Here is a 13,140-nt window from a genome sequence, read left to right on the forward strand (position 1 = left end):
GGTCCCGGACGTAAGCGGTGGCGCTGTTGTAGCGTGGGCTGTAGGCTCGGCGCGCCCGCGCGCGCGGCTAGCAGTCCCGCCAAGCTGCCTGCTGCTGTTTGTTGCTTTTTGTGCGGTGCATTTTTCCTCTTTGTGAGTTCGCGGCGTTAAGACTACGGTCATGCCGAATCGTCGGCGTCAACGGCATTGTTTTGCTCCCGGGTGCAAAACGGGATACCAGTGGACGAAAGGCGATCAGCCGTCGCTCTTCGCTGTGCCAAAGGATGAGAACCGACGGAAGCAGTGGGAACGCAACCTTCATCGAAAAGATAAGGTTTTGGACGAAACTTGCTGTGTGTGTGAGCTACATTTCGAGCCATCATGCATTGTGAGGGACTTTATACACATCATTGACGGCAAAGAAGTCCGCATCCCGCGTGGAAAGCCGGAACTTTTACCCGATGCGGTGCCAACTTTGCTGCCGAACGCGCCGAGCTATCTGTCAAAGAAAATACCGCTACAGAGACCACCTAGAAAGAGGAAAAGCACAAGTACATACCCTAATGAAGCGAAAAGACCACGAAATAATGCTTCCGACGTTAACAAGGAATCGAGGTGTCCGGGCATTGACACTGAGAGTAGCGTGTTGGCGAACGACCAAGACCCTTGTAAAGTTGACGAAGCATCTGTGCCGGACGATTTTTCTAAGCTGGATGTTCCTTCAGAATACTGGAGCTGCCATCGCATACCTGATTACAGTGGTACTGTGTACTGCAAGCTAAGAATGGGCGAAAATCAATGCGTGGAGTCAGAGAGGGTGGTGATGCTTTCACGCGATGATGGGCCCGGCGCCGCATATAGTGCGCTCCTTTGCGGCCACTTAGTAGAAACGGGGCGCATTGCCAGCCGTGAGGAAGGAAACAGACTGCTTCGAAGTGTCGACCTATACCGCCTATGTAAAGGAGCACTCTCCGTTAGCAGCATGCCGAAAAACAGCCTTACCAAAGGACTTCAAGCGCAGTTGACCCTACACGACGGCACATACTTCAGTAAACGATGCGCCGGAAAGGAGCCATCTGAAGGTGTGCAGATTTCTTTCAAATTAATTATATCAATTTTGCTTCGAACTTCACAATGTAATGCATGTACGATTAGAGCCGACGTTGTGGTCAGTTATTTTTTCTCTGTTTTGTTCTACATCGCAGGACAGGCATGCGTATCCTGCCGCTACCTCAGAAAGGCCTTACTGACGCGGTGTTCAAGGGTAAAGCGGTCAATTAGAAAGAGTGTGCAAAGTACAACGCAGAAGCTGCGTTCAGTGCGACAAAAGAACCGGAGGCTATCATCACGAATGAGTGACCTGAAATATGAGCTCTGCAAGATGCAAGAGAAAAATGCTTCTAAGCATATGGAAGTGATCGAGGCAGAGATCTCAGCCCTGGATCCTAAACAGCAAGAATGCGTGAGACAATGTTTCTCGGCAGCGAAAAAAAAAAAGCAGCAAGGGAAATGTGTACAGTAAAGCTTGGATTCTAGAATGCATATTAATGAAGATGAAAAGTGCCAAGCTGTATGAACATCTCCGAAATCACAACATTATTTGCCTGCCAAGCAAGAGTACACTAAAGCGCTATTTACGGGCTTACAAAACCACTTTTGGGTTCAGCCACAGAGTACTTTGCCAACTGAAGAAAAAAATTCGACGCATGGATAGCTTCAAACTTCGTGGCGGCCTTTTGGTTGATGAAATCAAATTGTCTGAGCACCTAAATGTGACATCATCTGGTCGTATTGAAGGATTCGTTGACTTGGGCCCGTTTACAACTGACGGACAGAATGTTCCATCTGACCATGGGATGGTCGTAATGTTTGTGCCCTTTACTGGACGATGGTCGCAAGTTATTGGCACTTTTGCTACTAGTGGCAATGTCAAGGCTGAAATGCTGGCAAAAATTCTAATAGAAGCCACAATTGTCGCCGAGGCCAGTGGACTTCTGGTTGATTTCATTACATGTGATGGTGCGTCATGGAATCGTCGTATGTGGAACCTATTGGGAATTGGCGTAAAAAATGGAAATATTACGTGCAGCCGAGAACACCCTGTGGACCTTCTTCGACAGCTGTTTTTCCTGTCGGATTTTCCGCATCTCCTAAAATGCCTGAGGAACTCTCTACTCAAAGGTCCTCTGAACACTCCAACTGGTATGGTAAGTGCCCATCCTTGTATAATAGCAGTTGTCCTAGCAAGTCTTATGAAAGCTGCGTTCTAGCTACTGCATTTTTTGACAGCTCAACATGTGGTATGTTAACTGTTCCAGGTCTCCATCCAGCCTGTAAAACAGGCCTTAAAGCTCGACTCGAGCCAGCTCACTCTAAAGGCAATGCCTGGCTTGACATCTGCACACTTGGAACCTAATGGGTTTGAAAAGATGAGGGTGACACTTGCATTCCAGCTATTTGGAAATCGTGTTATCAATGGCCTACACTTCTACTAGGAGAAGTTAGAATCGTCTTGGGGCAACATTGATGCAACAATATCATTCTTCAGGTAAGCAAGCGCTTTTTCAGGAACATCACTACCTATTCGTAATTGGATTGAAGGGCACTAAGATATTATCGCGAACCATTCCAAGCTCTGTTTTTTAGCTGCCATCGGCATGTGGCCTTATCAGTGTGATTGTAGCGCGCGGATCATTTATATATGTATTCTCTGTTCGACGGGTAAATGGGTATTCTCTGTTCGATGACCAGCTAGTACGTTTGTGGCTATCGACAACGCCGAGTAGATTTGCGGGCGCGAGTCAGCCCCCATAAAAGAGTTCATACGAGTGCTACACCTACCTGCCAGTTCATTTGTTGCCTGCGGCATTGTCACCGCCACGTGACATTATAGCACTGACAGCAATAGCATTTGTTCATGATTGCCGGACAAGTTAACCTCAATGTTCATTTCTCACTTTTCCGCATAACTGCGTTCTTGCTCCTATGCTTACTTAAGGTATCGTTTCGACAGCAACGTAATTTGGTTATTGTACCATGTGGTGTCCTATGTCTGCACTAAAGTTCGCTTTTCATTTTTTCAGAACTGTCAGCAGTCTCATAAGGATCATGACGTCTCGGTTTACAGCGCAAGCATGGCGTCCAGGCTCTCATAGTGTACAGCAAATCAAGGACTTCCTGTAGCTGTTATCACGCTGGGAAACGCATGCAAATGGTGCAGGATTCATAAGTTTGTCAACAGCAGTTGGCTTTAAGGTCACACTTACTGCCACCATCGAACTATTGGACTTCCTGAGTACACAGGGCTTTAAGTATTTAATGACATCGCTCTTGAGTCAGGATCCATTGGAGAACTTTTTCGGTATAGTTAGGCAGTCCTGTGGATCTAACGATCACCCTACACCAACCCATTTTTTTATTGCAGTGAATTGTCTTTCGTTTTACAATCTAGCGAGAGTAGTGAGATCAGGCAACGCCGACAGCAATGAGCCACTTACTTCCTTGCTGGACGCATATAATGCCAACACTGCAGAGGAAGACATTGACAAACTCATAGAGTCGGGCAATCTCTCATTGGCTGAAGGCAAACTACGCCAAATATCTCCAGATCACAGCGGTTATGTTATTGAAAACAGCGATGACCGGCTAATACACTACTTGGCAGGTTATGTAGCGCGCAAGTTCATTGCACGCAATGACTGTGTCGAATGCAAAAACTTGCTTCTACAGGCGCCAAATGAGGAAAGCCAGGACAGTGAGTTTACTACAATTTGTGACAAAGGAGGGTTGCTCTACCCGTCTCGTGTGCTTTTTTTGATGGTGAGAAGGCTGGAAAACCTTTTCACAACTTTTTTTAGTCAGGAAAAGCTGTGCAGTAACAGCATAGTAGATGTTATGGTGCTGGGAAAATCTCAGATTTCATGTGGTGTAGGGTGTAGCACTCAGAAGCGCTCACGGTCAGCATTCTCAAGTTTTATGTTTTGACAAGGCTGCATTTTTATGTTAAATCAATCAATGAGTCGCGAGAAGCTCGCAGGAAAAAGAAGCTTCATGCTAAAATGGGCAAGTGCTCATAGTCGCGCGGCTAAATGTACTGTGCAAACAAGAAAACACAGCATTCCTTTGAGAAATTCAAGATATGTCTCACACTGCGCATAGTTGGAGCGCTGCAATAAAGGAGTGCTTTGTTTTATAAAAGTTATTTTATCTTGTCTTGCATTCATCAGCGTTTATACATCGGCGGCAATTGACCCTTCGTTTTGATGAAAAAAATGCATGCATCAAAACAACAATTAAAACAGGGGCATGAAATCTAAAGTTCGACGAAAACTCGTCCGGTCAGGTAGAAGATTCATGTAAAAAGGAAAGGAACGCCGACCAAAGGTTGTTAGAAAAAAAGACGTTTCGGCTTCCCTACGGAAGCCTTGATCAGAGTTATCAAGGCTTCCATAGGGAAGCCAGAACGTCTTCTTTTTTAACAACAACCTTTGGTCGGCGTTCCTTTCCTTTTTACAAAACAGAGGCATGCATACCACACTTAAAATTATCGCATTCACATATAGTACGCTGTACACACAATGGTCTCTAAGTGAAGCGTTTTTTTTTATTCCAATTTCTTGTTGCCCCGCCCCTCTACTAAAACACTTCCGATGGCCCAAGCTGGAGTACACTCGGCCACGTTTGCCGACAGCTTCGAGTTGGCCGCTGGATAACCCCGATGATCGATAGAATGTTTGCTCCTCTCCCTGTACTCAGCCTTTCCTATGGGCGGCGATAATACTAGTATGCACTAACGTTGAAATATGGGAGCCGTACCTACAAAAAACCACGATCAGCGTTGCGAAGCATTAACGGGGCCGCTCGTCCGCACCACCGCACTATCGGCTGTTGGCTACTACTACATCTAATTTTCTTGATTCGCCGACAATATCTGTGTACAGCTTCACCTATTTGTAGGACCTGTTTTAAAAGACAGAGCCTTGCCTATTTCTCCGACGATTCTATGCACAGCGCGCATCCACGGCGCGGCGCGCCGCATTTCATACAGCCCATGCTCTGGTGGCGCCATCTGGTATCGTCGACACAAGTCGCCTCACCGCTGGCCGCTCCCTGAACCCACTACCCATATTCTAGAGCACTGTATCCATGTATTGGAACTTGTCTACTGCTCACGCCGCCTCGCGGCATAATAATGGAACTAAAGCTTATGAACAGTTGTACTACTATTTTTCACAAACTGAGCAATAACGATAATTAAAAACGTGTTTTCAACAAGTTTACACATTTCTTCTGCAATGACTGCGCGTAAACCGGACTGTTGGATGTGCCTATCGGTCAGTCTACTTGTAGCAGACGGGGCCGCTCTCCGAAGACGACGATAAAGAGATATGCGATTATCCTTTTATTATTGATGCTAAACTGTACATGCTCCTCGAACGTGCTCGTCCAGACGGTCCTGTAAACATAAGAAAGAATACGAAAGACTGTATTCAATATGCGCGAAATGCGATACGGCTAATATACACTTCAACAGGAAAACACATGCATGACATTAAACCTGCTGTCTGCCGTACGTGGCACTCGGAGACAGCGAGAGACCTAAATACAGCAGCGATCTTTAATCCTGCAAAGACTAAAATCAATTCGCAACATGCCGGTGTATTTGTTCTGAGAGTGTAGAGATAAAATGGAATGCACGCGAAAGAGTTGATGCAACTAATACAGCAACAGAAGAACACATTTGTTAACCCTCACGCCAGCCGTCTTAACGCCCGTCGAGGAAACCAACGACAGCGACGAGTATTCTCTAAAATCAAGGTGCTAACGATGCCGGCTCACGTAAACAGACCTACAGCGTCCGCTGCTGTAGCAAAGCTCTCAACTGCACGATTTTCTCCTGCGTGATTCACTGCTAGGAATCGCACGTCCACGAAGATTAATTAGCCTCTAGTTTGCGTACCAAATAATATAATGGAATGACTCACATTTTTCCTTTCCTATACTCCGTGTACAGTCCGACGCCTGCTAGAGCACGACTCGCTCATCCGCGTACATCAGCTCCGCCATCTTTAGACAGCAAGTTATGGCGCGTTCACACTTGGACATTCGGCGGCGAGAGCGAGCGGAATCCGCTTCCGCGACAGAGATTCCGCCGAAATACCCAGCGGAAAGGCCGATCGTTCCAGGACCGAATTCTGCCGCCGGAAAAAAACCCGCCGAATCTTGTCAGCCAATAGGAAGGCGAGTACCCGCAGCGACAAACATGGCGGCGCCCTTCGATGCAGGACGCCTCGCTTCGGACTGGATTCGTCGCTGTTACTGCATTTTTTAGCACGTCCACAGGTCATAAAAGAGCCAGCGGTCTTTCGCTTTGTCTTATCTCGCCCATAGGAACACGTTTGAGCGATAAATTTACTTTAATTTTCATTTCGGGTGACGATTCTTCCCCATTTAGGCTTAAAAGGGGCGTCGAGTTGTTGACAACAATGTTTCCTGTCCTAACCACCAGATGGCGCCACTATGCGTTTAAAAAGTGAGAATGTTAGAAATGTCCTAACGTCTGACAAAATAGCTGCATTTAGCGTACGCAAGCGTGCATAAGGTTTTGGTATGTAGACAGCATCGATTAAGCTCTTGCCACATCTGTGTACGCCGTGAGCAGACGACACACAGGCGATGCGGTGGCCGGGAAGTGTGAACGAGACAGCATTTCGGCGGCCGCGGATTCCGCTTCCTCTCGCCGCCGAATGTCCAAGTGTGAACGCGCCATTAAGCCCCAACTCGATGCACACATCCTAGGCGTACGGCGGAGCGCCTACGCGCCCAGCGCCGCGCCGTGCCAAGCGTCGAAAAAAGTCATACACCTCCATGCTCCCTGTGCTGGGGCGTTCTCCCTCTCGAGCCGACCGAAGGAATTTCAAGCGTGAAGTAAGGGGATTTGGGGGGGGGGGGGGCGCTGAAAGGACAACTTAAACCGCGAAGAAACGTTCCAGGAACCTGGGATAGGTTCAAGCCATAAAGAAAAGAGTCCCCGAGAGCCCCCCCCCGCCGTCCTCCTATTGTTGTAAACCGGACCCCGCTTCCGACGCGCGCTCAGGCGCGGATATTTGACATGGACAGATATCTGCCCCTGCTCGCGCCTGCGCGCGCGTCGCGCTTTGCGCATGCGCAGACAGGATCCAGCGTACGCCCGTGCGCGTAGGCGCTCCGCTGGTACGCGTAGGATGTGTCCATCGAGTTGGGGCTTTAGCCTGCATCGATGTGGACTTCGGCGAAGCAGTCTTATGAGACTGCTTCGCCGAGAAATGGAACGCGTCCCAAGATGGCGGCTGTCCCGCTAGACGTCTAAGTAGCCGTCTACTTGGGACTATTGGAACGCAGCCTTGCTAACCACACTTGTTGATCTCCACAATAGCCAATACAAACTGGTTACAGCCTGTGGTGAACACAAATATGCCGCGGATAAGCCGCGGTGCTGCCAGCGCGGAACGTAGTCGACCGTAGCCAGCCGGCCGCCGAGAGAGGGCCGGCGCACAAAGAAAGAATATAACTAGTTGGCACCGAGACTCCAAGCCCCAAGCCTCCTCTCTGCTTTCCTCGCGCGTGCAAAAAATTGGTGACCCGGACGTGATAGCCATGAACCAGCCAAGCGACGCCGGCAGTCCCACGGTAGCCGTACTTGACGTGAAGCTACCTCCGTTTTGGACTGGCGACCCGGAACTTTGGTTCGTGCAAGTTGAGTCGCAGTTCGCCGCACGCCGCATCACTGCTGACAGCACTAAATACCACCACGTGGTGGGCAGCCTTCCGCCTGCGACAGCCAGCGAGGTGCGGGACCTACTGCTAACACCACCCGCAGAGAACGCCTACCAGACGCTAAAAGAGACATGTGCACTGATTCGCCGTGTCACACCTACAGAGCCGGAGCGTCTCCAGCAGCTACTGCGGGAGGCCGAACTTGGCGACCGCCGGCCCAGCCAGTTGCTACGCCACATGCAACAACTGGCCGGCGGCACGACAGCAAGCGACGGCCGTTTGGTGCGGGAACTGTTCCTGCAAAGGCTTCCCACAAGCGTACGGATAGGCCTCACGGCGTCGGGCGAGACAGACCTTGCCAAGATGGCCGAGCTCGCCGACAAACTCATGGCTGTCGCCGTGCCCACAGTCGCGTCGGTGCACGCCAATTCCCTGCAAGAGATGCGAGAGGAAATTTCTCGCCTCGCAGACACCGTCGCAGCGCTGCACTCGAGCGGCAACCAGCGACCACGACAGCGTACCGCATCACAACCACACCAACGCAAGGTGTGCTGGTACCACCGCAAATTCGGCAACGCTGCACGGAACTGTGTGCCGCCCTGTGAAAATTCGGGAAACGCCCCGGGCCAGCGCGGAGGGTGACCAGTGCCCCCGCCGTGCCGGACAGTCGCCCATCGGTATTCTTCCTGACCGATCGCGAAAGAGGTGCTCGTTTTCTAGTCGACACAGGGGCGGAAGTTAGTGTCGTGCCAGCGTCGCCAGCCGATCGCAAACGACCGTGCGCAGCACCGTTGCAAGCTGTCAACAATACGACGATACCGATGTACGGGCAACGCTCTCTCTCGCTGAACCTGGGCCTCAAGAGGACATTTCGGTGGATTTTCGTCGTGGCTGACGTAAAATTTACCATCCTAGAAGCGGACTTTTTGCGCAACTTCGGACTGCTTGTCGATGTCCGCAACCGGCGTTTACAGGACCCCCTGTCACACGCAGAAGTGCGCGGGAAGCCATCCAGGCATCCTCCCCTCAGCCCCACGCTCGTAGCACCGCCGGGCGCTACACGATTCACCGGCATCCTCGGCGAATTCCCCGAACTGACGCGGCCACCACAGGCCAGCGCGGCCGTCAAACACAATGTATGCCACCACATTGTCACCACAGGCCCAGCAGTTTACGCACGCCCACGCCGCTTGTCCCCGCAAAAGCTGCAAGCAGCTCGACAGGAATTCGACCACATGCTCGAGCTCGGCATAATCCACCCGTCCGCTAGCCCATGGGCGTCTCCACTGCACATGGTGCCGAAGTCAACACCAGGAGACTGGCGACCCTGCGGCGACTATCGAGCCCTCAATCGAACAACTGTGCCAGACCGCTATCCGGTACCTCACATTCATGATGTGACGTCCAGCCTACATGGTGTGGCTGCTTTCCTCGCGCGTGCCAATAAGCCTTCACTTGGTAGGGGTTTGAGATACCTGACCGAGCAGCAAGGAATCCCTGGGAGCGCAGACATGTCGACGGTCCAGGAGCGCGGTGGGAAGTAGACAGTGTGACATTCCTTGTGTGCTACGAGGTACATTCCTTGTGTGTGCAACGAGGTACTTTCCTTGTGTGTGCTGCGAGGTTCCGCGTTCCGCGGCGCGGCGTAGACGAAGGGACCCGCCGCCGTGACAGCGGCATCATCAATTACCCAGCCATGCTCTTTGAGTGACGACCAGAACAACCGGACCCGCCGCCGCCGCCGCGGGGGAAACAGGCTTTATCCTCCCCAATTTGCGTGGCCGTTCCAGGTGCGGCCCTCCCGGGCACATTCCAGGACAAGGGAGCTGTCAGCGGGCCAGAGCGCGCCGTACCACAGCCGACGCTATGCGCTACCGCGAAGACAACATTCTTTCCCTCGGACTCAACACGTGAGGGGGGGCGAGACCACGATGCGGTGTTATGTTTGTGCGCCCAAGTGAAAGCCCTAGCCCCCCCTCCTTCCCCTTACGACGTGGGCTATCGCCGGGAAGGCACCCACAGCTTCCCGCCGTGCCTCGTGAACAAAAGCGCATTCCCAGAAGGGCCGTGACGGACACCTGTCATGGCGGACAGGCAAGGATTAGCTCCGAAGAGAGAGCCTGTGTATACTCTCACTTGAGAGAGAGTGGTGGCGTTTTTGTTGTTTATATAGTTTGTATTGTTAACAGACTCTGGGTTCGAGGCTAAGCCCAACCCAAGGGGTTGTCCCCATCTCGCATGTTATTTTTGATTGGAGAATTGATGCTTTGGGCGGGCCACTGGAAATGACCGCCCTTAGTCCTTTGTTAATCAAGTGCTCAAAAGCACATGTAAACGGATGGAGGCCAGTCTGAGCTGAGGACGACATCGTTCGCCAAGAGGGCCTTCAGCGCCGAAGCCCGACGGCGTGCAGCTTCTGCCAGCAACCGCTCGAGCCCAACTCCGGAGCCACTCCATCGCCCCCATGAAGTTGTCGGCACGTAAGCTCGGACGCCCCAGCCTCTGATGTATAACCTTAATCATGTGTAATTATTGAATATACCTGTTTGTTTAAACTGATCCATACGGTGTCTCTTTGCCTCTCCGTCCCGTGTGGACCTGCGCATTATGGGGGTCATCACACTGGTGTCAGAAGTGGGGTCTCAAAAGCAAATGTCCTCTGAATGCTGCGACATTCATGACTTCAAAATTGTAATCAAAAGGGAATCACGGGACTGATTGTGGGACTTTTACCCCCATTTGAGAGGCTTGAGGCACCGGAGGGCTTGAAAAAAAAAATGTCTATCTGAGGGAGCTCCCACTCCACAGCCGTCGCTCGGAGCAAGCATGCTGGCATTAGGAAGCGTCATTCCGACGTTTACAGGAGATAAGACAGGGGTTCCAATCTGCGATTTCTTTTCCATGCTAGAAGAGATTGGGAAAATGGGGGGATGGTCCGATGCTCAAATGCTGGGAATGGCGAGGTGTAAGATGGCAGGAGCTGCTCATGATTTTGCATGGCGAGACGAAAAAGTAAAATCCACAAAATCATTTGCGGAATTTAAGAAGCTCGCGTTTGAGCATTTCGACACTGAACCACGTCACGTGCGGGTACAGAGGTTCCGTGACGCCGGACAGATGGTAGGGGAGGACGTGCGAACATTTGCGTCGCGGCTTCAGCGCCTAGCACGCGATACGTTAAGCAGGGAGGAGGAAGGAGACCAGCTAAGGAAGAAATACGCGGAGGATCTACTTAAAGAGGAAATGACCGCTTTGTTCGTGGCTGGTCTGCAAGACCCCGTGCGCCGGTTCGTGCTCTCGCGCAAGCCGAGCAATTTCGACCAAGCCGTGGAGGCCGCATTGGATGAGGAACGAAATGAGGCGTTAACGACAGCCGCAGCGAGAGTACGCGTCATAGAGAGAGCGGTGCTCAACCCTGAGGTTGCTCTCTTGACAGAGCGGTTAGATCGCTTGGAACAGCTGCTATCTCAGCAGGTAGAACGCCAGGTTGAAGCGCGCGCTCAACAGCGCCCATTCGCTGGAAACCGGAGACCGCCACAAAGCTACAGGCGCGGTATGCGAGATTTTGAAGAAATCGTATGCTTCGCTTGCCAGGGTCGCGGACACATCGCCAGGTTCTGCCAAAACGTGCGCCGTGGGGAGCCACAAAGAGAAGCAGGCGAGACACGCCCTAAGCAAGCCTACAGCGGGGCTCCAGATACCGAGACAAAAAACTAGTTAGTCCTCCCCAGCCTGAGGAGCGTGGGGAGGGAGCAGTGGATGATGAGGTGGTGGTAGTTTGTGTGGCCGACGAGGCATGCCCTGTTGTGCGTTGCAAGTTAAATGGTTGTTGCATGGAATTGTTGATAGATACGGGGTCAAAGGTGACATTGCTTAAGGAGAGCAGTTTTAACACGCTTCGAAGGAAGGGGGACCGCGAGGTGTTGGAAGCGTCTGGTGGTATGGCAACCAAATTTGTAGGCATAACGGGGGATCATCTTGGCATAAGTGGACTCTACCGGTTACACTTCTCTCTCGGCGGAATTGCATTGGAGCACCCCTGCTACGTATGCCCGGACACGGTGTCTCTGCCAAACGGAGTGTCAGGTATATTAGGGCAGGATTTTTTGAGAAAAGGGAAGGTAGTAGTCTCATTCTCTGAGGAAGAGGTTAATGCGGGCGGCTCAAAAGTTCCGTTTTTGAACAGGAGAGGGGCTGAGATTCGCATTACCGATATTGACACCCGTCAAACAGTGGGATCATTGGAGAAGGTATATTCGCGGGTTGCCGTCCGGCTGGTCGAGGAGGCGGTCGTCCTTCCTTGGTCGGAGCACATTTTGTACGCGTTTGTGCCTTCAGATGTAGAGAGCGGCGCCGTGGGAGTGCTTGAGCCGGTCGACTCTCTCAGCAATGGCCTGAAGGCAGCCGCGTGCCTCGTGACAGTTAATGACGCCCACAGAGTGCCCCTACGGGTGGTTAACTGTAGCCAGCAGCCACTGAGCCTTCCCAAGAACAAAACATTGGCTTTCTTCACCTCTGCGATAGAGCAACGTGAGCCCACCGATACGGTACTCGCAACTGTAGAGCATGCTAGTCCTTCGGCTGCTCCAAAGGTGTCGTTCGATCTTTCTCACGTAAAATCCAGGGAGAGGGAGGCTCTGGCTGGTTTGCTGAACGACTACTCGGAGGTATTCGCCGCGTCCAACCTGGATTTGGGCTGCTGTGGCGTTATAAAGCACAGGATAGAAACCGGCACTTCATCGCCCGTTTACCAGCGTGCGTACAGGATTCCTTACTCCCAACGTGAGGAGATGGAGCGGCAGGTGCAGGACCTGATTGATCGCGGCATTGTCGAACACTCAAAGTCACCCTGGGGAGCACCAGCACTATTGGTGGAAAAGCCAGATGGCTCGTATCGATTGGTAGTGGACTACCGCAAACTAAATGCCGTAACTCGCATCGATCCATACCCCATCCCCAATATACAGGAGACGCTTTCTCAGCTGGGCTCTGCCAGGTACTTCACGGTAGTGGACATGGCGGCGGGATTCTGGCAGATAGCGATGGATCCGGCAGATGGCGAGAAAACGGCATTCAACACGCCCTCAGGGCACTATGAATGGAAAAGAATGCCGATGGGTCTGGCCAACAGCCCTGCTGTCTGGCAGAGTACCGCTGATGTTATCCTGGCAGGTCTTCTGGGGAGGCTGTGCTTCGTGTATATGGATGACATTATCATATACAGTGACAGTTTTGATAACCATTTGCGCGATATTGAGCAGGTTTTGGTGCGACTAAGAGCAGCGGGTCTCAAGCTGAAGCCCTCTAAGTGCCAATTCCTCAAAAACGAGGTGAAATACCTCGGGCACGTTGTTTCAGCTGACGGCGTGCGACCGGACCCTGAGAAACTAAGGTGTGTCTCGGATT

General features: G+C 51.6%; 1 long non-coding RNA gene across 1 annotated transcript in view; it reads left to right on the forward strand.

Annotated features, from left to right (window-relative positions):
- Positions 1–516: 516 nt before the first annotated feature.
- Positions 517–13,140, forward strand: part of LOC144094206 (uncharacterized) — a 67,905-nt gene continuing 55,281 nt past the window's right edge. Inside the window, exons 1-2 of the long non-coding RNA XR_013306481.1 lie at positions 517–1,061; positions 1,185–2,186. This is a non-coding gene — a long non-coding RNA (uncharacterized LOC144094206). The remainder of the gene's footprint in view (positions 1,062–1,184; positions 2,187–13,140) is intronic.

The sequence above is a fragment of the Amblyomma americanum genome, chromosome 6 (assembly GCF_052857255.1).
Source record: "Amblyomma americanum isolate KBUSLIRL-KWMA chromosome 6, ASM5285725v1, whole genome shotgun sequence".
Taxonomy (NCBI): domain Eukaryota; kingdom Metazoa; phylum Arthropoda; class Arachnida; order Ixodida; family Ixodidae; genus Amblyomma; species Amblyomma americanum.